Source organism: Rhamphochromis sp. 'chilingali' (assembly GCF_963969265.1).
Source record: "Rhamphochromis sp. 'chilingali' genome assembly, chromosome: 9".
NCBI lineage: Eukaryota > Metazoa > Chordata > Actinopteri > Cichliformes > Cichlidae > Rhamphochromis > Rhamphochromis sp. 'chilingali'.
Window position 1 is genome coordinate 7,104,339 of NC_137936.1, and position 25,639 is coordinate 7,129,977.

At 40.4% G+C, this 25,639-nt stretch overlaps 1 long non-coding RNA gene across 1 annotated transcript; it reads left to right on the plus strand.

The window, feature by feature from the left end:
- Nucleotides 1-3,075: 3,075 nt before the first annotated feature.
- LOC308402546 lies at nt 3,076-11,142 on the plus strand. Its single transcript, XR_013972776.1, has 2 exons — nt 3,076-4,269; nt 7,871-11,142. It is a non-coding gene; the product is annotated as an uncharacterized lncRNA (long non-coding RNA).
- The last annotated feature ends 14,497 nt before the right edge of the window (nt 11,143-25,639 follow it).

The following is a 25,639-nucleotide window of genomic DNA, read 5'->3' on the forward strand; positions in this document are numbered from 1 at the left end:
TGTTTCTTGTAACGTTACATCAAGGGCAGCAGACATGATTTTACATTAGTGCACAAACAGAGAAAGACCCCGGCCTGATGGTGGAATTGAACTCAGAACCTTCTTGCTGTGAGGCAACAGTGCTAACTCTCTGGAGCTCAGAAAACAAGTTATTATGAGCAGTGATGGGAATAACGGCGTTACAAGTAATGGCCGTTACCGTCACTAGCAAGAAAGTGCGGTGCGGTCGCGTTACTATTTTTCAACAAACAGACAGTTGAAGCTGTGTTCAGCTTACCGCACCTTATATCAGTTGCTGTAAGTAATCTGGGCGCTACAACTTTTAGCAGCTGCGCGCCCCCTTTATGGCAATCACTTTTTGGCACAACACCTGGAGCTAGGGGGCAAAACAATCGTATGAGTGCTGCTGTTTGGCTGAGGAAGAATAAAGTAGTCGTGGTAAGCCAATCACATGACCACTTTAAGATGACAAAGCAACAATGTGATATATACCAGTTTTTCGTCACGTTTACTGTCTAATGACAGCGCTAGCAAGCACTCTCTGCTTATGACCAAACAAAAAACAGCCCTTTCATGTTGGTGGAAAAATGCACCATGTCGACCAATCAAAAATGATAAGCCAACATGACATTTGGTTGTTTAGGAAGAGGTGGAAGTTTTAGGCGTGACAGCGAGAGAGACAGAGAAAGAAAGACAGCAGAAAAAGAGAGAGAGCGAGTTTTGAGATGTGAGAGATTTGTGACGTTTAGCGTGTTTGGAGTGTGTAGTTAATGTGTTGTCTTGTGTTGTTAGTGTGTAGTGTTGTGGATAGTTTTGTGTTGTGTGTCAGAACAATGAGGCTACTGCTGTCTCCAGGTAGAAACAGGAGTGATACACCTGCTGCTGTCAGACCTGCAGGTATCAGGCTGTGATGTTTCCTACGGAAGCGTAGAGCTGCCACCCAGGCAAAAGAAAAATACAAGTGTATCACGTTATAACGTGAAAGGTTTATTGTTCTAACAAGATACTTTTCCTGTTTGTACAATATACTATCATGTTTGTACAATATACTTTTCACGTTTGAACAACATAATATCACGTTATTACAATATACATAATTATCACGTTCGTACAATATAGGATCACGTTCGTACAATATAGGATCACGTTCGTACAATATAGGATCACGTTCGTACAATATAGGATCACGTTCGTACAATATAAATATTATATTGTACGAACGTGATAATTATGTATATTGTAATAACGTGATATTATGTTGTTCAAACGTGAAAAGTATATTGTACAAACATGATAGTATATTGTACAAACAGGAAAAGTATCTTGTTAGAACAATAAACCTTTCACCTTATAACGTGATACACTTGTATTTTTCTTTTGCCTGGGTGGCAGCTCTACGCTTCCGTAGTTTCCTTTATAGTGGACAGAAATTATTTTTTTGGAGTGGCACAAATAATTTGTGTGGCATCTTACTGAATGCAGAACAGCTGATTGTTCTGTAAATAGTTTGAAATGGTTATTTCTAAAAAAGGTAAATGGCTGTAAATAACTTTGTTGTTTGCAAAACTTGTGCATTGGATTTTAAAATTGACAATTGCATTTAACTGCATTTAAAGTTATGAAAGTTATGAAATATGAAATATGATTCAATAAACATGTTTGTGGTTGTTACAGAAATAACTTTTTCTACTTGGATTTTATGTTTTTTGTCTGATTTTAGATGAATTGTGTTAATACAGTATGTCAAAATGAAAACATAACTGCAAATTCAGGCACGTGAGGTTGTGCTGAAAAGGATGATACCAAACAAGGCAAAGTAAATCGATTTTAAAGGTTAAATGTAGAGGAAACATCAAAAGTAGTGAAAAATGGCCAATTATACCCTGGACCCCAGAGGGTTAAACACTTCACACAATAGTTACTTTTCAAGTAACTAATTACTTTTAGAATCTTGTAACTCAGTTACTAACTCAGTTATTTTTTTGAAGAAGTAACTAGTATGTATAATTAATTACTTTTTCAAAGTAACTTGCCCAACACTGATTATGAGTAATTCTTTTTTCCCATGCTGCACCGCTACACGTGACCTTAGGGTTTCCCCTCTCTATCAAATCCTACTTTAATCTGTGCACGTGCCCACCCGCCAGCTTAGGGGATGCACAGGTGTCATCAGTTTAGCAGAGGCTGGTTGTGCAAAGAAGGAAGTAACTTTGGTTCACAGTGCTTTCCTCACCTTTGTGTGATGTTTAAGGAACCTGTGCTCATGGTATCAGGTTAAAACAGCCACACAGCCTAGTCCAGAGTTAAGCATGATGTACATGGTCTTCTGCAAAAACCAAAAAGACAATATAAACATCTGATGATAACTGAAGTTACTATAGTTTCATTCATTACAATATGATATAAACCCAAACATAGTCTATAATTATATTTACAGGCTAACAACGGATTTGGTCAAAGTCAGTTTTTTTCTGGTGACTTTCTTTTGGACGTATGCTATCTGTGTGATGATCACACATCATCACATGCAAGCTACAGAAAAAGACTATATTACAAAGCGGGGACTGATAAGGTCATTCGGATCTCTGTGATCTCTGTTGCCTGTAAACAATTTTAAAACAATTTTGTTGTTCACCAGGCATGTCTACTTCTGTGAATCAATCACAAATAGAGTTATACATTCTATAGAGACTCATGCAGACAATAACTCTTTTGTAAATTTAAACATTAATTCATTGGAATGCTCAATTATAACCAATTCAGGTTTTCTTCTTTAGCTAACTCCAGTTCACTGAAGCAGACAGCTGTCACAGGTATTGGGCCTTAAGGCTCCAGTCACATGCTACTAGATCCGTAGCGCACCGCTAACTTAAACTTGTCCAAAGATCTTTTCAGTCTGAGCATTATGCAGAAAAAAAATCTCGGGTTTATGACTTTTTCCAGTCATGCCTTAGCCAGGCCTACCTGAAATGGACCCCCCCCCCCCCCCCCCCCACACACACACACACACACACACAAAAACAAGACATTCCACGGTGGTTATGGATAGGTAAGGCAGGTAGTATATTCCTGTACAAAGGTCAGTGTGTTTCAGCTGCCCAAAGCAAGAAACATTGGGATACTTTTTATAAATTGGATCAAGTTCTTTACTTTTTCAGTATTTACTGATTGAGATGTAAAGCAATATTATTTCTTATGCTCACCATTTTACTTACTGATGTAATTATCAATTCTACTAATCATTTATCACAATTATACTTCCTATAATCACACATATCCTGCTCAGGACATTCAGTTAATGTTTACATCACACATAAGAATGGGACCTCAGTGGCTTTGACTGATGATTGATATGATTGCTGATGCCCTACGTGTAGTTCCTGTACCCCTGATCTCCACTGCTGTCACCTAAATACATTTCCCTTTCCCTAATGGTTCAGTCACACTGTTGTAAAAGTAGGATGGCGACCTCCTCGTGACCGGAATCATCGGTGGTTGCTTAGTGATTGCAGAGTATTTTTTCACATTTGCTGACTCTGGGTTGACCATTTGGTCTTTTGTCGTTGTTAAGTCTAATTGTTGAATGTTGCCATTGTGTTTCTTAAATTTGTATAGTCTTAGTTTAAGCAGTAGGATCAAAGCCATCTCTTTGATCCTGACCACCTCTCCAGCCACTCTGTGCTGGGGGAGGTTTTATTGTAGATACATCCTATCTGAAAGATCTGTTTCTTTTGATGTAAGCTTCCTGGGTTTACGACCCTTTGGTCAGCAGGAGGTCACACACACACACACACACACACACACACACACACACACACACACACACACACGTAACCAAACGGGGTTGCAGGGGGAGGTGTTTTGTAAACTATTGTTTGAAGTTTGTCAATAAAAGGCAGCGAGAGGAGGGCCACCAGTGTGGTCATTTCGACGTGCTGGTCACAGATGGAAGGGCCTCCCCTGCGCAAGAAATCGATCGAACACCGTTGCCTTGTTTTTCTTTCATGGGAATAAGTCCTGGATACAGCGGGGTCTGAGTTTAGACCCAACATTAATTGGTCCTTCGAGCCGGATTCCAAGAATTTCGCCGCACACTGAGGGGAGAGAGGACACGCCGCAGACTGTCGACAACCAGGCCGTTAGGACGCCTGACAAAGCCCTGGAGTGTTAAATTCGCGACCAGGCCGGTGGAATAGCGTCTGAACTCCCCTCGTGGACGGCGACTGACGGGATTCTAGGACTCTCCTGTGAACGAAACGCAACACAACGGTAAGCAATCAGAGAGCGTCTCTATAACCGTGTGAATGAATGTGGGATCCTAGATAGAAACGCGTCACCGTGATTCTGCGTGAAACGTTTGAGTCCGGGGGAGCGCTGATCACGAGAGCGCACGTGGACCCAAAACAATAGAGAGCGGCTACGGGCTGTGCGTTAAACGTGAGTCCGGGAGCGCGCTAGCCGCGTGAGAGAGACGCAGGCTTCTCCGCCATTTGGGGCGTAGAGAGTTCTCCGCCATTTGGGGCGTGGAGAGAACCTAGGTTCGGAGTCCGGAATCTCCGCCATTTGGGGCGTTGGAGAGTGTCCGAAGGTTGAATTCTCCGCCATATGGGGCGTTTGAGAGTTTTCAACAGAGAGCGCTAGCTGTGCGTGCAGACGCAAGCGATAGGCCTATGTTGTGTGTGTGTGCGGGCCAGACGTGGTCTGCGTGAGTGTGGCTGATTGTTGTCTTGTAATGGAGAATAAAATGTGTAAGTCTGCCTTAGAAGGAGATGTAAAATTTATGGAGAAAGTTTTACCAGGCAGCACACAGTATATAGGTTGTTGGCGTAAGAAATGTGGATTTGAAGGGACATTAGTGGAAGTTAAGTGTAAAATGCTGGTAGAAAGAATAGCTGTAAGTGTAGCAGGTAAAACAGGTAAAGCGAAGCAGAGGAAGGAATTGCAGTTAGCAGTTGCTAAGTTGTGGCTGGAGCAGGCTCAGAAGAGGAGAGAAGCACAGAATGTTAGCAGAAAGTAGAGTCAGAGAAGAGCGTGAGAGAGCAGAGGCAGAAGTGGAGGAGAGATTAAAGGCTGAATATGGAGAGGCATATTAGGAGCAGCATTGAGTCCATTACAGACTAGGCAAGAGAGGAGACAGAAAGGAAAGTTAGTGAACACAAACGTTACAACTACATATCCATCCCTGACACAACACAAAAAAAAACAAAAAACAACATATGGTGTTTCTGTAACAGAGTGTGAAGATGAAGAAAGTTTTTCTCCTGATCAATTCAGCGAGTGTGAGAGTGTCTGACGTCATGGTGTGTGTGAAAGGTATCCAGCTGGGGCAGACGTGATTCTGTAGGTCACCTGCCCAGTGGACAAAAAGAAATAAAATAGTTGTGTGGATGAATGATAGCACGAAGAGTGTTTGGTGTTTCTCAGTCTGAAACAGCTGTAATGCTATTTTCTGTTTTGGAGAAAAGTATAGTTAAAGAAAAAAAACAGAGAGAGATGTGTGTTGTTTTAAGCAGTGATGAGAATAATGGAAGTGTGATGAGAGATGAACACAAAAACATACTGAAAATGCATTAACCATACTAACCCTACATGCATATACACATACAATGATACTCATGAGACCAGACAGCATCTTAAGCATGAGATTCTGTTTGTCATCTTGTCCAAGTCACTAGTGAGATGAAAGTGATACATAGACTAGTGGACTGAATATTATAGGAGGACAGATGGTTGCATCATAGAGGAGAAAACAGAATGCTGATGAGAGGTCTTAAATGAGTGAGCTGATTGTGAGTTTCTGGGGTGTGAAGAAGTTTTACCATGGCACACATTTAGTTACACGAGAAGAAACTTATTGGATTGGATTGGATGAATGTTTGAGATTAAACTGGCTATTGATTTGTCTTTTATTATTAAAGTTGAACCTGCCAATTGGGTTGTTACGATTTATCCCCCTGGCATGAAGAACACGTGTCATGACTTAAACAAGGCCTTTCTTTTCTTTGATTTCCTTTATTTTCTTTCTTTTATTTTGTTACTTTCATGGTGCACTGAAAGTTTTGTTTGATGATCTCTGTTGAGCAGATCTGCACGATTAGAATCGAAGCGTCGTCGAGAAAACTGTTGCAAAGTGAGCTTCTCCAAAATTAAAATGGGCTCTTATTTGGGACAATCAGGAAACAAGTTCCTGTCCAAAAGGATTCAACGAGGAAATCCAGTCTAAATTATTTTTCTTTTTGAAATGACGTTGTTTTGCTGAGCGTGGAAACGAATGCGACGATAATTTCCACAATTAGCAAAAGAAGGAATCACTGAGTGAATGAGTGAGAATTTTAAAATAAATGGGGAACTGACTGACTGACAAAAGCTGACAAGACTGACTGACTTAACACCATTGTGTGAAGTCAACCCCCACCTGACAAAGGTGTGGATGTATCTCTGTGTGTGTCTCTGTTGCAGGAGCAGAAGGAGACCACAGGATTCCTCCTGTGGGTCACATGACTATGTGAACTCTGAAAATTTAACCTTTTTAGTTTAAATTCTCTGTCTGTGAATTTACCATGTGTGTGTTATTCATAGGCTTGTGTTGCTCACAGAGATAACTGTGACAAAGTATGCATATGCCTGCACAAGCGCTAATATTTGCATTTTCTTTTTTTACAGCATGCCAGTTCTTCATGTGAATTGATGATGCGATTTATACCAGGACAACTGGTTGATGTTCTTTCCCACTACAGGATTTCTGGGTTTATATGTGAATGACATTCTTTCCACGGCTAGGGTTGGCTAACTTTATGGTGTTTTTATGGCACCTCTGGAACCTGTTGACCTGTGTCTGACCTCCGTCTGACCACAGTCAATGTGTATTGCTAATGTTTGTTTCTCTGCGAATGCTGTGGAGGATTCGGCAGAAGCGGACAAGTGACATGAGTAAAACAAATAAGAGATTACGGTGTTTATGGAATAGTTTATTATGGGCTCATTTGCTGGCCACTTTTGGACCCATAGTAATATATGAGTGGAGTGGCTTTGCTTAAGAGAAGTCACCGATTACATTAATGTTAACTGAGCACATGGGATGCTCCATGTTTGAGGCGAATTATGGTAATAATAGTGATTTAATGATTTGAGAAAACCTGCACATGACACTTGTCTTGCTGATGCTGAATGCTTGTTACCCTTGTGATATACTTGTTTATACGTGTGAAGTTTGATTTTATTTCCAGATCTTGAGTATGCAGGCTCCTGGTGGAGCCAGTTTTTAAGGCAGGGATCCAGGTTTGGTGAGTTGACGCATGAGAGTGTCCATGCGTCAAGAGGTGGGGTCCAGAAGTAACATTAAACAATGTTTTGTATTATTGTTGCAGTGATTTGTGTGATTAGCTGTTTATTTACAAGTATTAAACCTATGCAAGTGGTGCATCCATGTTCAGATGAGGCTTTGATGGCCTATAAGTGAAGTTCACTGATTACAATGTGGAATAACGTTGAGATGTTAAATAATTTGGAACAAATTATGGGGAAAAATAGGAGTTTAATGAGTTTAGAATAAACCTGCAATGATACTTGTCTCTGTGATGCTGAATACTTTATTACTCTTATGATCTATAGTTGGTTGCAAATGTGAAGTTGTTTTAAATTTAAGACTTTGTCTTCTGTGATACAGGAGCTGGGAGTTAAACAAGCTGAACATTTAAGTGCTGATTAATGTTTTACACAGGGTTACAGCTTGGAGTGAAGCTGCTCCAAGGGACAAACCCTGGAGATTGTTTTAGGGAGACAGTGCGACACTCTTGTACATGTCTCATTGGGGAGTTGACACATGGCGAAAGCCGTGTGGCGAGAGGAGTGTAATTTTTTCAATTTGTAGATGTCGTGAGGTGCCATGACGAGAAGGAGTGGCTGAGAGGATCGCCCACAAAATGGAACCTGAGGGAGCGTGCCAAGCTCCAAAAAGTGACAGTGCAGAGGAGGTCCAGCGATGGACTTGTGGTTCTGTGAACAGCACAAATGCAAGGTGACTGTAAAATAACTAACAGCACTTTTTCCACAAGTGAAGCCAGTAGCTTACTATCCTAAAAGATTAGCTCTAGTTGCTCGTGCTTTACCTCCATGCGTGAGATCAGTATGTGCAGCAGCTTAAGCTGTACAATGTTTCAGGAAATAGTTTATTTCACCTTTTGACATTGTTAGTTCCACACGAGGTAGATGTTTACTACTGCAGACTAAACTTACATTTCTGTCACCTACAAGACACTTGTCTTTCATGTTACTGTTACTCTCACAACCACACATATTACCATAAAGTGGTGCACAATTCTGAATCTGTCCAACCCTTTTTGCCAACGGAGGAGGGCACTTCTCATGAGTGTAGAGAGCGCGAGGAGAAGAAGTGTAAGCTGAGGAATGACTTAATAGATGTGCCACTCGTTGAGGGAAAGGTTTGGTTTGTTGATGATTTGAGTTTTACAACAGCAGAGGGACAGACTAGAACGGGTTTTACTGTAGCCGACAGTGAGAGAGAGTTATCTATGCAGGACAACTAGCATGTTTCATATTTGCTTGAGCAGCAGAGATGCTAGCCTTAACGGAAACGTGTAAAGCTGTAGAGAGACAATATACACTGGTAGGCAGTATGCATTTGCTACTGTACATTTCTTTGTAGTGCAGTGAGTGAGACGAGGTGTGACAACCTCTACAGGGAAACCTGCAGAACACACCAAACTCTTGCAAAATCTGCTGGAGGCAGCGTTATTAACCAGTGGAATTGCCGTTTGTAAATGTGCAGCACACATGTGAGGGAAAGATCCAGTTGCATTAGGGAAAGTTTTTGCAGATAAGATCACAAGAGAAGCAGCTGTAGTTAAACATGGTGTTAACCTTTTATCAGTACAACATCAGCAGACATGCAGGCCCACTCACCTACAGCAGGAAAACAGTTGTGACTTACAGAGGGAGCAAGCTTGCAGGATGATGTTTTTATCTGTGTGATAAACCAGTACTGCCTAATAATTTGTATAAGACTGCTGCTATTTTGAGCCATTGGCTATACCATGTCTCAAACAGGAGGGAGATGAGCAGTCGTTATACTCACTCTAGGATTATTAAATACTTTAAAAGAAAAAAAAAACTTTTGTAGGCAGTAAAGTTAAGATTTAGGAAGACAGGCAGGACATGGTTAGACTGTATAGAATAAGTACATGAGGATTACTCCAGCAGAGAATGGTCTGACTCTTTGAGATTGCATATGTTAGAGCATTTAGAGTTCTAGTCTTCTGTAGTGATGATAGAAAAGCAGAAGAGAGAGCATATTAGCATATTAGATGCTTGAAATGTTTAAAAGTAAAGTAGTTATGAGAACAAATGATCTGCCAGATGATTCTGTTTCTTCGCAGGAGCAGAGCCTGAAGTCTGGAGATTGGATGATGATAAGGCCATGGAGAGGAAGTGCTGGTCCAGTCCATGGTGGGAAGGTCCATATCGGATGCTGCTGACGACGACCACAGCAGTGAAGATTGCTGGAAAGGAACACTTGGATATATCAAGCGCACTGCAAGAAGGTGACACACATCCAGGCCAGCTCGGAGTAAGTGGCAGGAAGACCGGGAACAAAGGGGGGGGAAAGCCTCCAGGGCCCCTCGTCTCAATCCGGTGAAGAAACCAACTGAGCCACAGGTACTCATCAGAATGGCTGGGAATGTGCTGTGCATCTTCTTGTGCCTGTGGACCCTGAGTGGGATGACAGGGAACGCACTGGAACAGAGCAAACCACACCAAGTGCCGCATGGGTTTTCAACAACTACTGGTGGCAGTTTAAGAACACAACCGCTCACATAAACAACGAGACCAATGGTTATGCTTGTGATGCCACTGGCTACACATTCTTCTGGACTGTGGCCCTATAGCATCACTGAGAGCGAGACAGTTTGTTTGGTTGCTTTAGCAACACATCCAGGAACACTGCCAACTTTTCAACTGCTCTGAACCTGAATGGAAGGTTGATTCACCAGTAGCTGGGAAGGTGAACTGCTCTGGTAAGACAGACCTGCTCGTCTGACTCAAAGAATATGACTTGCTGCAGGACATTATACAGTTAAACGAACTGGAAACAGGCCAATTGCCTATGTGTATGAAGGACAATGGATTAGCCCAAGTTGGAGATTAACCATGGAACATGGCAACATCACCTATTCTTTTGTCTTCTGCAAGAAGGATGTAAACAGAGAAGCCTTTTGTCTACATTTACATCATGAACGCTTGAGGTTTTGAGCCAAGAAGATCAAAACACCTTGATCCAATTTCCTTAACAAAGCTTTTTCTGTGGTGACAACAGGATAGGAGAAGAGTCGTAAATGCAGATAATTCACCAGTTGACTCTAACCCCCACAGGATGCCTACAGTGAGAAGATTTGGGGGGTTGATAGGAGTCATAAAGAAGGGTGTTGACTAGGCTGCAGCTTTGAAGTTAGCTGAGAGCCACATGGACAAACAATAAAGTCAACTGATGCGTTTAAATACCTATGTCTGTATACAGTTGGATTGTAGTGACATGATTTTTGAGAATGATGATTCTTCTTGTTTGACCTTTGACATTCAGTTGTTTACTTGAAGAAATACATAATGAATTGCACGACAGGAGTAGATCCGCCACAAGGCTGGATAGCTTGGTTACCGTCTGGTCCTTGGTGGCATCTTCTTTTGAAAATATTAATTTCTGTTTTTGAACTGTTGATACTGATTTGCTTATGTATAGGATGTAGTTTACTGTGTATGAATGAAATCTATACTGACACTGTCCAAACAAAGGGTGCATAAGTTGAAATTTAAGTATACAATGACAAAAAGGAGGGAAATGTTAAGTCTAATTGTTGAATGTTGCCATTGTGTTTCTTAAATTTGTATAGTCTTAGTTTAAGCAGTAGGATCAAAGCCATCTCTTTGATCCTGACCACCTCTCCAGCCACTCTGTGCTGGGGGAGGTTTTATTGTAGATACATCCTATCTGAAAGATCTGTTTCTTTTGATGTAAGCTTCCTGGGTTTACGACCCTTTGGTCAGCAGGAGGTCTCACACACACACACACACACACACACACACACACACACACACACACACACACACACACACACACACACACACACACGTAACCAAACGGGGTTGCAGGGGGAGGTGTTTTGTAAACTATTGTTTGAAGTTTGTCAATAAAAGGCAGCGAGAGGAGGGCCACCAGTGTGGTCATTTCGACGTGCTGGTCACAGATGGAAGGGCCTCCCTTGCGTAAGAAATCGATCGAACACCGTTGCCTTGTTTTTCTTTCATGGGAATAAGTCCTGGATACAGCGGGGTCTGAGTTTAGACCCAACAGTCGTGCTCTTGGTCATTATTTCTTTCTGGAACAAAAATTGCACTGACCAAATTAATCATCATATCCTCTCTGAATGTGAAAATAGGGAAAAATATTGTCCACCTTGAAATTCAAACAAACTTAACATCCAGCTTTAACTGCTACCTATCATACTGTTTTCATGTTCATGTATGTTAATGTGTATATCTGCACAGTGAGGTATTTCAATTGATGTGAGCTCAGATTTACCTTGGAATAAAGTACTGTTTTTACTTTTGAGAGTAGACAATTTCTCGTAACCCAAAGAAAATATGTCAAAGCTTATACCAACTACAAATTAATGACAGACCAGAATGATTGTCAATATCTTTCTATAATATTTAGTGTTTGTGATTTGCTGTGACTTTTGCCCAAGTTTACATCCTCACACTCAGGCTTTGGCATGATGATTCTGTATATTTACTCAGTAATACATTAAATCCTATAACACATTGCTGAAAGTGTGATATCAAACAAGCTACAATCAGACAAAGGCTGCACTGATTTTAAGCTTACAGAGCCAAACAATGGGTTCAGTTGAACCCTGCGTGGTTTTCATTTGCACTTCCCTCAAAGTATTGCAATACTAAAAGCAGTGAGTCAGTGCTGAGTAAATGCATATCTTAAGGTCAGGCTGTGACTGTGTTGGATAAGTCCCACTAATAGATGCTTTGACTATTGTGGAGATATTTGAAAACATGCAGAATATGCCCAAATTGAAAGGAGGAATAAACACACAGTCAACATTTTTTCCACTTCAATGAGCCAGTAAATAAGAAATCCCTCTTAGATTCCTCCTTGTAGGCTAAATTACCTGTGTATCTGTTGGGGAAAGATCTGATCATATATTGAATATGTTGACAGGGAGTAGTATGGTCTGTAACCTGGATTTGATGTGATGGCATCAGGGCTGGACTGGGCCAAAAAATCGGCCCGGGCATTTTAACTAGAGACCAGCCCAACAGGTATTAAAGCCATAAAGCCTTTGAATGAAAACAAACACTGTGGTGACAGTGATGTACACTGTCTTGTTGGTATATGTATGATTTCTATACATTTTACGTCAGATAAAAACTTTGATTGTAAGATTCAGATAATTATTTAATAAAAACTAGATATTTTAAATGAGAATAAGAAACAAAAGTATTTCTTTGTGCCCCCCTTTCCCTGTTAATGCCCTACCTGGCCCCCTGGCAAAACTTTGCTAGACCCGCCCCTGCACAGTTACCAGCTGTCAGCTACGTAAAAAAGGATCCTGGTGTTATTTGTCTCTCAGAAACAGTTCATAACTTCCCTTCAACTCATTCATGTCACCTAAAAGGTAAACCTGTTTCTCCATCACCTGTTCAGCTCTGATGATTCAGTAAGGACATCTCCTGGTTTCATCTTCATGTTTCCCTCTCACCAGATAACCAAACTGACATCATGACCAGCAGCTTTACAGCTGTGGCTCCAGCAAACATCAGCTGATACTAGAAATTAATATTAAATAAATTCTAACAACAGCTGATCAAGCTTAAACGTGCTGCTGTTGTTTAACGTGACCTCCACTGGTTTCCTCTTTCTGGTGCAAAGTGGGCGATAAACAAACGAGAGAGAAAAGCCGATCAGCTGATCATTGATCAGTTTCATGATTGAAGTAGCAACAGGAGAGGGAGGGGAGAGAATGAGAGGAGAAGTGACAGCTGACAGCGTAAAGACACAGAATAACTCCAGCTTTGTGTCTTTTTTCATTCTAGCTGAAGTACAGGACAAACTGTGTTTCTTTTCAGCTCAATACAAAACACGTAATATTTTCTCTGAACGCGGGACGATGCCCTTTTTTACAGGACGGTTGGCAACTCTACTAACTAACCTTATGAATAACATAAAGTTCACTATCAGTAACATCATAGCACCCACCCAGCTGTACCGAAACTCCATCAAGCTAGCTAGTACGCAGTATGAGTAGCACAACGAAAATAAACTCCACCTAAACTTGGTTTATATCTGACTCAGACTGCAGATCATAACTTCTCACCTGAAGTTCAGTTCACCTGACACTCGGACCGGCGTCCGCCTCGGGTCTCTCCTCCTCCTGCCTCCCCTTCCCTCATCCACCTGTTGCCTCTGTGGAAGCTCCGCCATAGCCACGACCAAACAACTGAGTTATTTTTACACATCGGCCGGCATCTGGCCAATCCGCCACCTTTCATTGTTTATATCGTTCCAAAAAATAAAATAAAATAAAATAATCGGATGGATGGACAATGTAGGGTTACTGGATTAATCTGTGTTGTTTAAGTCTTTCAGGATTCACTGGGAAAAATCATCATGAAACAGCCATACTTTGAGATCATTGTCATGCTGAAAAATGAAGGTGCAACAATGGTGGGGTTGCAGGGTGGACAAGAATCTTAACGATTAATTAAAAAATAATTGAACCTGAACCTGCAGCAAAAGATGGTCAAAACTGTGCCCTCTTACTTTGGCAGTTTTGCTTCCACCACGATAAAATCACATTTCCTGCACAGCTCTTCCTCAGTGTACTTCAAGACCAGTTTCCCACAAGAAAATAACCTCCGACAAGAAAGCCTAATTTCTGCTGTTCAATAGACCAGGCCAAGAGTCAATAGTCAAATAATTAGGAATTAAATATTTACAAGGTTTCGAGGGTTCCTTGACAGTAGATAACTAAGATAAATGACCATAATTATAATATTTCTGACTGAGGCAAAATTGAGTTGAATTCAGTTGGAAACAGAGAGGGGCAGTAACGCGTTACTGTAACAAGTAAAGTAAGGGATTACTATTGCAAAAACGGTAATTACATTACCGTTACTTTCCCATAGGAACGCTGTGTTACTAAAACCGTGATTTTTTTGCGAGAATGTCTCATGACAATGACGTAAGCGAGTGCGACGTTCGTGACAACAGCTGTGTGCAGATCAACAATGGATAATATATCGACTGCGGGAGAGAGTATGAGCGTGCAGCGTTTAAAGCGTGGAAGTACTGACCTTACTTTGAGTTACTGCCCATCTCTGGTCTTCACTAGTCAACTATCTAACAATGGCATAACATGACATAAAAATGCCCAAAAAGTGACTGTTAAAAAAAAACAAAAGAAGAAGAAGAAGCACTCCAAGTGTGCAAAACTTCGTCAAGGCAGCTTGGGCCATAGGCAGTGTTTACTTTTAAAGGAATAGCACTGTATTTCCTAGATATTCATTTTGTTTTCTTTGTTTTTTTTTCAAATGTAGTTAAAGAAGTTTGAAAAGGTACCATGACAGATGTTTACTTTGATTACATGAACATTATGTAGGAATAATTAGTATTGACTTACAAATAACCGATATACAGTGGTCCCTCGCTATAACGCGGTTCACCTTTCTCACTGCCTAGCACAGCTGTCTTTTTGTTTCTTTATTTTTTTTTTTAACAGCGCATTGTGTTCTGCGTCCTGATCGGCTGTAGACTATTGTCAATCAATCTCCTGCCGTGTCTCCTGTACAGTACAGAATGCATCCAGCTTTTCAAATTTACATAAACATTTGAACGCTAGCAGTGTGACTCTGAAGTGCTCTACTGTATGTCTGTAAGTTTTCTCCCCAACAAACACAACTATGTCAACAAAACGTTTCACACCTGCGAAAGGCACCTGCGGTAGCACCCAAAAGGCAGAGGAAGATGCTAACCATGGCACAAAAAGTTGGACTTCTGGACATGCTAAAGGACAGTAGAAGTTACCATATTTTCTGGATTATCAGGCGCATTAAGCAAAACAAAACAGTCAGATAACTCAACTCATTCTTCTTGCTTCCTCTACTTCCGTACCATTGAATCATTAATATTGAATTCTCTGGCAGCTGCTCTATTTCCATGTTCTGGACCTGAAAGCAGAGTTTGATCTTTGGTTTCATTCCATATTTATTTTTCTACAAAGGTTTGAACTTAGAGAGCGTTTAAAGAGAGAGAAAAGTGTGAAAATGTTCATGCCTGTCTGAGAAAAGTGCATAAAGTGTAGTGAGGGGTTTTACAGCCTTAAAACATCTATAATAATTGTAAAAAATAAAGCTGGCTACTTTGCTGATTTCACCTATGAGGGGTTCTTTTGAGAACGTAACTCCCGGGATAAACGTGGGACCACTGCATCTCTAACTAACTAGGCAGATGTAAACATATAACATATTTTGGGATCAACTTTAAGGAAAGACAGATGAGATGATAAAGATGGGGTAAGAGGTCAAATGTGATATGATATTTGAATGCAGTACTTTCTGCACCATGATAATACATACTACACTTGCAGGACTCAAAGTTTTTAAGTTATAAGGCTTTTTGTCAATTTTCCATAGATTATTCATGAAGTTGACCTTCAAGACCTTGGTGAATGTAAGCCAAAATGTAATGGATCGTTAACATGACCACACTCTACATCCCTACAAGGGTTCAGTCAAAACTTTTCCAGCTATCATGTCCACAAACAGAATGATAACATGAACACATGCAAAACTTTTATTAGCATCTCCATCACCACCTTTGTAAATACAATGGGATCAGTGTTGTATGTTTTTGTGTCACATTTAAAGCTTTACCAATACTCCATTTCCAAAAGCATGGTTATCTATTAAATTCCAGCTACAAACATTAATTTTATTTTCGCCTGAGCTTGCTAACTGAGAAAAGCAAACACGGTTACAGAAATTCAAATGTTTCAAGTTTGAAATATATATCGTTAGCTTCATAGCATAAGTGCCTAAGTCATTGACTTAGTCAAATGACTTAGGCAATTATGCTATGAAGCTAACGATATATGAAAGTAATGAGAAAGTGGCCACTTTCATGAGTAAATCATATAAGTTTTTACTATTTCTTTTCCCATATGGGTGGCGCTGACATGTCAGGGGGAGAAATGCAAACTCAAGCTGAAAGCCAGTGCCTAATCGGAGGCCTGAAGCTGCTACATGTTTGTCCAATTAGCCAAATGTATTTGCAGCACGAATAGATCAGTTGGTAGTCATAACAAAACTAATCCGCTACTGTTGGCAAGCAGTGTTGGGAATAATGCATTATTTAGTAACGCATTACAGTAACTACGTTATTATTGTGGTAACGAGCACGGTAACTAGGTATTATGCCAGTAACATTAGCAAGTGGTGGAGGCCAGCAGGTGGATGAGGGAAAAGGGAGGCAGGAGGAGCAGAGACCCGAGGTGGCCGCCGGTCCGTGTGTCAGGTGAACTGAACTTCAGGAAGAAGTTATGACTTGGGCCCTATTTCAGGAAGCCGGTTTAGTGCAAACTCTGAGTAAGTATACCCTGAGTTAATGAAAACTCTGGGTTTTCGGTTTCACAAAGCGAGTTTAGATTAATTCTGAGTGAGTTACTATGACGACACACTCCGTGAAGCTAACCTGCCCCCTAGCAGGTTTACTTCAACTAACCCTGACTTTCTCCGCCTCTTTGTCGGAAACCTGACTGTAGGAAGTGTCAGACATGGCCTGCCCCTTCCTTGAAGAGCCAGTAGATGTTGAAGCCCAAATTCTCCGCAGAGCTCTCCGCCGGGAGAGAGTGATTAGAGCGCGTTCGGACATTTTATCATTTCCTGATGATTTCCTGTGTGAACGTTACCGTTTTTCAGCACAATCTATAATTTATTTGAATAACATCCTCAGGCCTAATATTGCTCATGTGACACATCGCGGACATTCTCTCAGTTCTGTACATATTATTTGTATTGCACTTCGGTTTTTTGCAAACGGGAGCTTTCTGTATAATATTGGTGACGCTGAGCATGTTTCCAAGGCTACCGTCTGTCGGGCAGTCAGGAATGTTACAGTTGCACTGAAACGTCTCCTGTACTCATTTGTGGTGTTCCCCGGTCATAGACCCACAAGATTTATCAAAGAGGGATGCCACAAAATTGCAGGTATCAGGATGAACGAAACTTAATTCATGATGTGGTGATACTTGAACTACTACGTAAATTTTACATTTATTCTCACGGTTCCCAGGCGTGATTGGCTGTATAGATGGCACTCACATTCCAATCATTGCTCCTTCAGTAAATGAAGGAGACTATGTGAACAGGAAGTCTTTCCACAGCATTAATGTACAGGTACATAGTTCCCTGTAGCATTTCAAACTAACAAATTATGTCATCATAGTAATGGATGCTAATTTGTGTTCTCTGCACTGTGAAGATCATATGTGATGCTGCCAACATTATCACAAATGTGGAAGCCAACTGCTCAGCCTCTGTGAGTGGTGGTGGTGGAGGACCCCCACCTGTTTTTCGGGCCTCTGCTTTTTTTTCTGTTGGCTATAACGGGTCGCATATGAGCATACAGAGTAAGCAAATATGTACTTGTAATGTGCTCAGATAATTTCAATAAGTGCTTACAGAGGGGAAATTAATGTAGCCTCTAACTGCAATTGATTTACATCGGACAAACAGACCAAGCACTATGGCTCATAATACAATTACACCTTACCTGTTTGGACTATATTTTTATATTTCATTTTTACTTGCTGCCAGGAACGTTTGGGGCCTGTTGGGTTGCACCTGCGCTCAAATCACATCACAAAATAAAATGTATGAAATAAAAAATAAAATATAATAAAATAACGTGTTAAATGGGTGGAAATCCCTAGATCAATGTTTAAATTAACACTCACGCATTGACTCTGTCGGCTATGTTTTGCCATGCATGCTCCCTTTCTTTTGCAGCTGAGGCTGTGTTACTTTTTTTCCGCGGAATTTGCATGTTATCGGCATATGCTGCCATCAGAATTTCGGCCTCAAGCGCTGTAAAATACATTGACCGCGCCTTCTTTCCCTCCGTCTCCATGGTGACTCGCTTAATCTGTGCTCCACTAATCAGGGCTTTATGTATCCTCGTGCGTGCGCTTAACTTAGGGTTAAAGCAACTCCGCGTTGATTGAACTAATTGTTATCAGCCTTTCTGAAATCGAATATTCCGAGTTGGACAGTTCGGGGTTACTCAACCCTGAGTATCGTTTTTCACTCTGAGTTTTCTAAACCGGCTTCCTGAAATAGGGCCCTGCAGTCCATCTGGGTCAGATATAAACCAAGTTTAGGTGGAGTTTATTTTCGTTTTGCTGACTTTTTCGTACTGGGTACTAGCTAGCATGACGGAGTTTCTATACAGCTGGGTGGGTGCCATGATGTTACTGATGTTGAACTTTATCTTGTTCATAAGGTTATTTTAAAAAAAAAAAACGGAATCGTCTCGTATTCAGAGAAAATATTACTCGTTTCGTACTGAGGTGAAAAGGAACACAGTTTGTCCCGGACTTCAGCTAGAATGGAAAAGACACAAAGCTGGAATTATTCTGTGTCTTTACTGCACAGCTGTCTCTTCTTCTCTCATTCTCTCCCCCTCCCTCTCCTGTTGCTACTTCAATCATTTAACTGATCAATGATCAGCTGATCGGCTTTTCTCTCTCTTTGTTTATCGCCCACTTTGCGCCAGAAAGAAGAAACCAGTGGAGGTCACGTTAAACAACAGCAGCACGTTTAAGCTTGATCAGCTGTTGTTAGAATTTATTTAATATTAATTTCTAGTATCAGCTGATGTTTGCTGGAGCCACAGCTGTAAAGCTGCTGGTCATGATGTCGGTTTGTATATGTGGTGAGAGGGAAACATGAAGATGAAACCAGGAGATGTCCTTACTGGATCATCAGAGCTGAACAGGTGATGGAGAAACAGGTTTACCTTTTAGGTGACATGAATGAGTTGAAGTTATGAACTGTTTCTGAGAGACAAATAACACCAGGATCCTTTTTTTTAACGTAGCTGACAGCTGGTAACTGTGAAGGGGCGGATCTAGCAAAGTTTTGCCAGGTAGGGCATTAACAGGGAGAGGGGGGCACAAAGAAATACTTTTCTTTCTCATTTAAAATGTCTCGCTTTTAAAAAATAATTATCTGAATCTTACAACAAACGATTGATAGATTGATACATATGAAAACGGTGTACATCACTGTCACAACAGCATTTGTTTTCATTCAAAGGCTTTATGATTTTTCCAATAATGGTGGGCCGGCCTCTAGTCAAAACGCCCGGGACGAATTTTTGTCCCAGTCCAGCCCTGTATGCAGCTCATCTGCAGTCTGGTGTTACCTACATCTTTCCTATTCGGAAGGCAGAATTTCCGAGTTCTGAGTACAATCGAAAGCACCACGACTGCAGTTTTCATGTTGGATGTAAAAAGCGCACATGACACTGTGACGTAGGCTAGAATCATGGCGGTGGTCAACAACGGTCCAGGCGTGGGATTTCTCTTGTGTAAATATCTTTTCCTTTCTATTGGTAGGTGGCGCAGTGCACTTGTGGCAAGTAAGCAAGCTAGAAGACTGGCACTCTCGCTGGATATCCAGTTACGGAAGCAACACATTAACAAGAGAATTCTGAGTAAAACCAAAGTTACTTTCCCTAGTAACTTGCTACTTTGAAAGTAACGATTAACTTGAAGTAACTGAGTTACTTTTGATAGAAGTAACTAGTAATGTAACTAAGTTACTAATTTAAAGTAACTTACCCAACACTGTTTGCAAGCAACCTCCACATTTAGTCTGTTATAGAAGAAAGATTTGATTTGACTGGTGTGTAGGTTGCCAGAATAAGAATCCATAACAAAAGAGAAAACGAGGAATCTCTGACATTGCTCTTCGTCTATAATATTTAATGTTTATAGTTTGAACTTGAAAAGATTTGTATTTGTTCGACTGTATCCAGCGTATTAATTTACACTGGCCTGGTGCTGACACTGCTACACATCTGTAAAAAAACAAGATTATTTTCACAGTTGGAAGACAAGTGTGAATGTGAATGCATCGGCTCGGATCTCTGTGTTAAAGTCCCAGAGTGACAGCTATATAAGACACTGTGTGTCTGCCCATAGGAACATGATCTGACAATTCATTTGCAGGTCTTCATCACCCTCACAGCATAACAGAGGGGTTGATTATTTAAGTTCTTCCTTTAGAAAAAAGGATCCTTTGCAGGATAAGTGCAATAACACCCTCTTTGAGGCAGCCAGGCTATAGATCATGCTGCTCTGACCTGCCAGCAAGCCCAACAAATGTACAGTAAGAGACTCAGGAAATCACTGCTGCCCCCTCGCTCTTTTTTGCAGCTTGTTAAAAGATGAAATAACTTCATCCATGTGCAGCTTCATATCTCAAGTCCATGCTTTAGAGCTTTTAATGCATTTACTCCCAGATGATACAGCTACATCATAAGTGTATTTTTAAAGTCAGTATAATCCTCTTGTCCAAAATCCAGAAGCAGACACATATAATTGTGTTTTTGTATTCAGCGGGAAAAAAAAACCTCCATCAAGTTGTCATATTGCTAGAGAGCCTTCCCTCATTCTGTACATGCGGTATATGTGTAGAAAAGCCACTAACAGGTCAAAGCTGCACTGCGACACAGACTAGAAAGTCAACTGGATTGGAGATTGGCATCAGGTGACAGGGCCAGATACTTCTCAGCAGCAGGGGGTTGCAATCCATAATGGAGGACTTGTCAGGACTCAAAAGCGGATTCATAATGATATCTTTGACAACAGAATTCCTGACTGCCAATGAGCCCCTGCCTGACAGTGAGCTGAGCCAAATAAGAAGCCACAGAGGTGCACAAAGTGCCTCCCTGCAAGGAAATGATGTTTTCTCACATTTTTATGGACTCTCAAAACAGGGTCCACGTGATTATTTAAAGATAATGTTGAAAACAGGGGCGGAGCGTGGGGGTGGCTTACTGGGCTTAAGCCCGGGTTGTTTTGTCAGAAGCCCGGGGTCTTTTGGAGTGTAATTTTTTCATAGTTAGATGTCTGGCTGACAACTGTATAAAACAAAAAGTACACACAATATTCGAAGCACATAGTGCACACTGTGGGAATTTACGACTGTGCGTGAATCCCCCCTGATATTGGTATGATCCGAGCTCAGGCACTAAGTGACTGAGCGAGGGGGCGGGGCAGCTGCTGCCTGTGTGCGCTGTTGGAGAGACGGAGCCAGCCATACTAAGGAGAGCTTAAGTTTGACCAGTTACCAAAGAAAATCATTCATACCGTACAAATAATGTAAATATGACGGTGCATCACGAAAGATTGATATCAAACTGATCACTTGACCAATATTACGTTACTCGCTCTTCAAGTGAATCAACAAATGGCGAAATGAAAAGCCGAACAAATGCTATTTTTTAGAGTCTTAGCTTACGTGTGTTTATTTCATATTTTCAGTTCTTACCCTCCCCGACTAATTCGGATTCAGTTATGTACTGAAATATAAGAATGGACATTAGAGGCTTCTTTCAAAGAAAAAACTCAGGTAAATGTTATTTTATATATTATGCTTTGTATGTTGTTCAGTATATTTCTATGCAAAACAAGAGGGATTTCAGTACACAGCAGGATATTCACATTTGTAACCAGATATTTACATACACTTTAGGGAGAAAACATAAAACATTTTTACTGTACAACATCAATTTAGAGTAAACTTTTGTTTTAGATAAATATTGAAATATCTTTTGAATTAGTTAAATGTCAGAATAAAGAGAGACAGAGCTGTCTATTTTTTATCACTTTGATCAAATTTAGGAGTACATATACATTAAGTTTATTGTTAATTAGTAAGAAACTCCAGACGATTCCATTCTGAGCTGAAGAAGCTTCTGATAGGTTAGTAGAGTCCATGTGAGTAAACTGGTGGCACAGCTGTGGATGCATATAAGGCAAAACACAGAGCCTGTTTCTTTGACATGGGAAAATCAAGAGATATCAACCAAAACACCAGGAAAAGAACTGTGGAGCTCCATAAGTGTGGCTCAATTTTGAATACAATTTGGTGCCATTTGCAATTAAGAAATACAGATAGTTTCTCTCTTTACTCTTAAAGTTAACAAATATGTTTTTTATATTTATCAATCTAAAAAAATAAACATTTAGTCCGATTTGATGTTACAATTAAAAAGTGTTTGTGTTTTGATCTGAACAGTACATAAATATGTGGTTTCAACTGTATATTTGATGATTGTCAGCACAAAGAGGGAGAGAGAGGAACAGAGAGGGAGATGGAGAATGAGGACAGAACAGAGATGAACAAGAGCAGGTGAGACACACATGTTAGTCAAATGGTCATTTGCCAAAAGTATCACCGTATCATAGGTCCTCATGTATCTCGTACCTAGTGTTTCTTTTTAGGTTTGCTATTTTTCAAATTCTATATTTATTAAGTTATGCAGGCTTGTTCGCACAACAAGGATAAATAATTATATAAACTTTTCTCAATCTAAATATTGTACTTTGGTGGAATTAAAAAACAAGTGTAGTGCAGGTCTATGATGATTTTTAGTGCTACTATCATCTAGTTCTGATTCTGGTTCTGTCTTGGTTAAGTCCTCAGTAGTCCTGATTTTGAACTGTTGTAGTCCTGTTTTAATTCCGGATCAGTTCTGGGTCTGGTTGAATTGGGGTTTAGTCCCTGTGTCTTGATACAGCCCCGACTTTGTTCTGCCTTGCTGCTTAATTAAAAAACTAGTTTAAGATGTCCTGCACATGTGATATATATTTTTCCCTATATGAAGTCATTCTTTTTTGAACAAAACTCAAAACAGAGCCTATTAATCTTTCAGTCATTTCTAAACCCCCCCCCCCCCCCCAAAAAAAAAATAAAAATAAAAATAAAAATACCACATGCATACTACCCTTTAGGGCTAAGCCCCGGGTGTTTCAAATGTCTGGCTCCGCCTCTGGTTGAAAACAAGAGGAAAAACTGCAGCTTTTGAAACAGCTTTCTGGGCAGTTAGAAAAAGTCTTTCATCTTTTAACTCATTCTTTTCTTTTCTGTTCTTTTTTTTTGCTCCAGAGATGTGTAATAACCCTGTGCTGCTTTCCTTGTGATAACACAGCCCAAGTTCATGGCTCTTTCCTGACATTATTATTACGCAGTGCCAAATTGGATGTGTCTCAGGAGGGAGAGATGACATTCAAATATCCCGTCCAGCTCTATTCATTATGGCCAGTGTAAGTTTTCCTCCAACTGGGAACCAGGTGAGCGACTCTTCTCTCAACTCTCACCTAATCACCTCCCCGGAGAGATCGGGTTTCTGCGGAGATGACGCTGTTGTGCGCATGACATTCAGATTTTTATTTTTTTCAGTCATTAAGGTCAAATCCATTACAAAAAAAGTGACTTTAATGTTCAGTAGAAGCTTTTGATTTGTAACAGGCAGGCAGTTTTGGACAATATCTTCAGGGTATTTTGATGTTTTTTTAATGCGCTTTCCATTATACTTTCAATGGAAATAGGAGCTGGCGACAGCTACTCAATAAATATCCACTTATGTTTTTTCAGGTGGTGTGATATTACCCTAAGGTGCCATAGCAGTTGTGCAAGTTATTGACTCTGTTTAACTGAAGTGCTTTCTTCCGCTGTTACGTCCCCTAAAACTATATTCTCAAACTTGCAAACATGGATGGAATTTCATTTTTCCTGAAAGACTACACGGCATACGTCGCTATTTCGCGTCAATCAAATAAATGACCCAAAGTCGCCCACGCATTTTTAGGTTTTCAATTGCCTTTAAGTGTAATCCCAAAGTGGATGCACTTAGCTCGCATTTCTAAATTAGCGTGTCCCTTTTTTTTTTTTTAACACAGAAAGGCTAAAAAAGCAAAGCAGAGGTGGCTGGAATGCACAAGATTCACCCATTTCCTACTGAAAAATTATTGGAGCATGTCCCTCTGGCTAGAAGTATGTTAAGTGGGCTGAGACACTATGTACCAATCATTTGGTGGTAACAAAAGGCGAAGAAAAATGTAAATGGAAGACTGTTTTGACCTCTGGTTTCCGAGGAGAACAAGTGGGATGTAGGTCTGAGAGTAATACTGAAGTGTCTTCAACAGAGAGAATGAACACCATTGCTATTGCCTGGCTGGATTTCTAAGCCTCCTTCCTCCTCTGCATTCTGGAAGTGAGAAATGTGAGAGTTTTGCATGTCAGGTCAGTTTTGGATGTTGCTCTCAAATCCCTGATAATTAAATAAAATATCACAGTACAGATTTGTATAGACACAGAGTCTCACGAAGAGTTTTCATTTATATATGTTATATTATTTAATATCTTCAGAGAATAACATGTACATGTTTGAAGTTGCTTCTCTTGAACTAATTATTTTTAGAAGTAATTATAAGTGTCCTGTATTAACCTAATAAGCAGCGGCTCGACTGAGAATTTATTTCACTTGTTCAGTTATTTTCATTTTAATTATCCTGATTTTTTTTCAGTGATGCAAAACTTTTTATTTAATCATAGTCCAGGGTTCGTATGGGTGCTTGAAATCCTTGAAAATGCTTGGATTTTAATGTTGTCTTTTCAAGGTTTGAAAAGTGCTTGAATTTCAGATGTGGTGCTTAAAAGTGCTTGAAAGTGTAACTGTATTTCATTCACCACAAATCACTATCTGATTGAACAGTTTTCTTATCAGATAGAGAAATAAAATGAGTCGCAAAATGTAGAGGCAAAATTTCCCCGCCTGGCTTCCTTGCGCCTCTGTCTGTTTCAACGTGTGACCCCGCCCCTCCCTCGGACAGTCGGGGATGAGTGCGCTAACATACCTTTAGGTTGTTGTTTTAATGAGTGTTTGATGGGAAACAACAATGGCGGAGTTTGCGCTCTCCAGTCGCATTATAGGTGAGTCCTAGTAAATAATTTTCCAGTATGTGTACGTTACACATGCTATTTTTAAAAAATTATGATTATTATTTTGCTATCAAACTCGCTGGAGAAATGATTGAAATGCACTGAGTGTGATGCAGTATGGCAGCGCTATTATGGAATATGCTGTGAACTTAGCTAACATTACTTAGCAGTGATATGAGTTAATTTACTCAAGTGAAAGCTTTAAACATTAGCCCGATACATAACTAGCTGGGGTCGACGGACCCAGAGTCTCCATTTCAACTTGGGTCGAACGTGCGGACTTCAAACTATATACCAGTGTTTAAATTGTGTTGATAGGCCACGTAAAACCGGTGTTTTTTGTTTTTAATAAAACAGTGGCGTTTCCTCCGGGAAGAAACGGCAAAAACGGCGTTTTCTAAGGAGAGCGCTAGCAAACACGCTATGCTTGTGAGTGAAAAACAACAGTCATTGGTGAAAAAAAGAAAAAACACTCCTTCCCTATTGGTGGAAAAATGTACCATGTCGACCAATCAAAAAAATGATATGGCAACATGTGGCA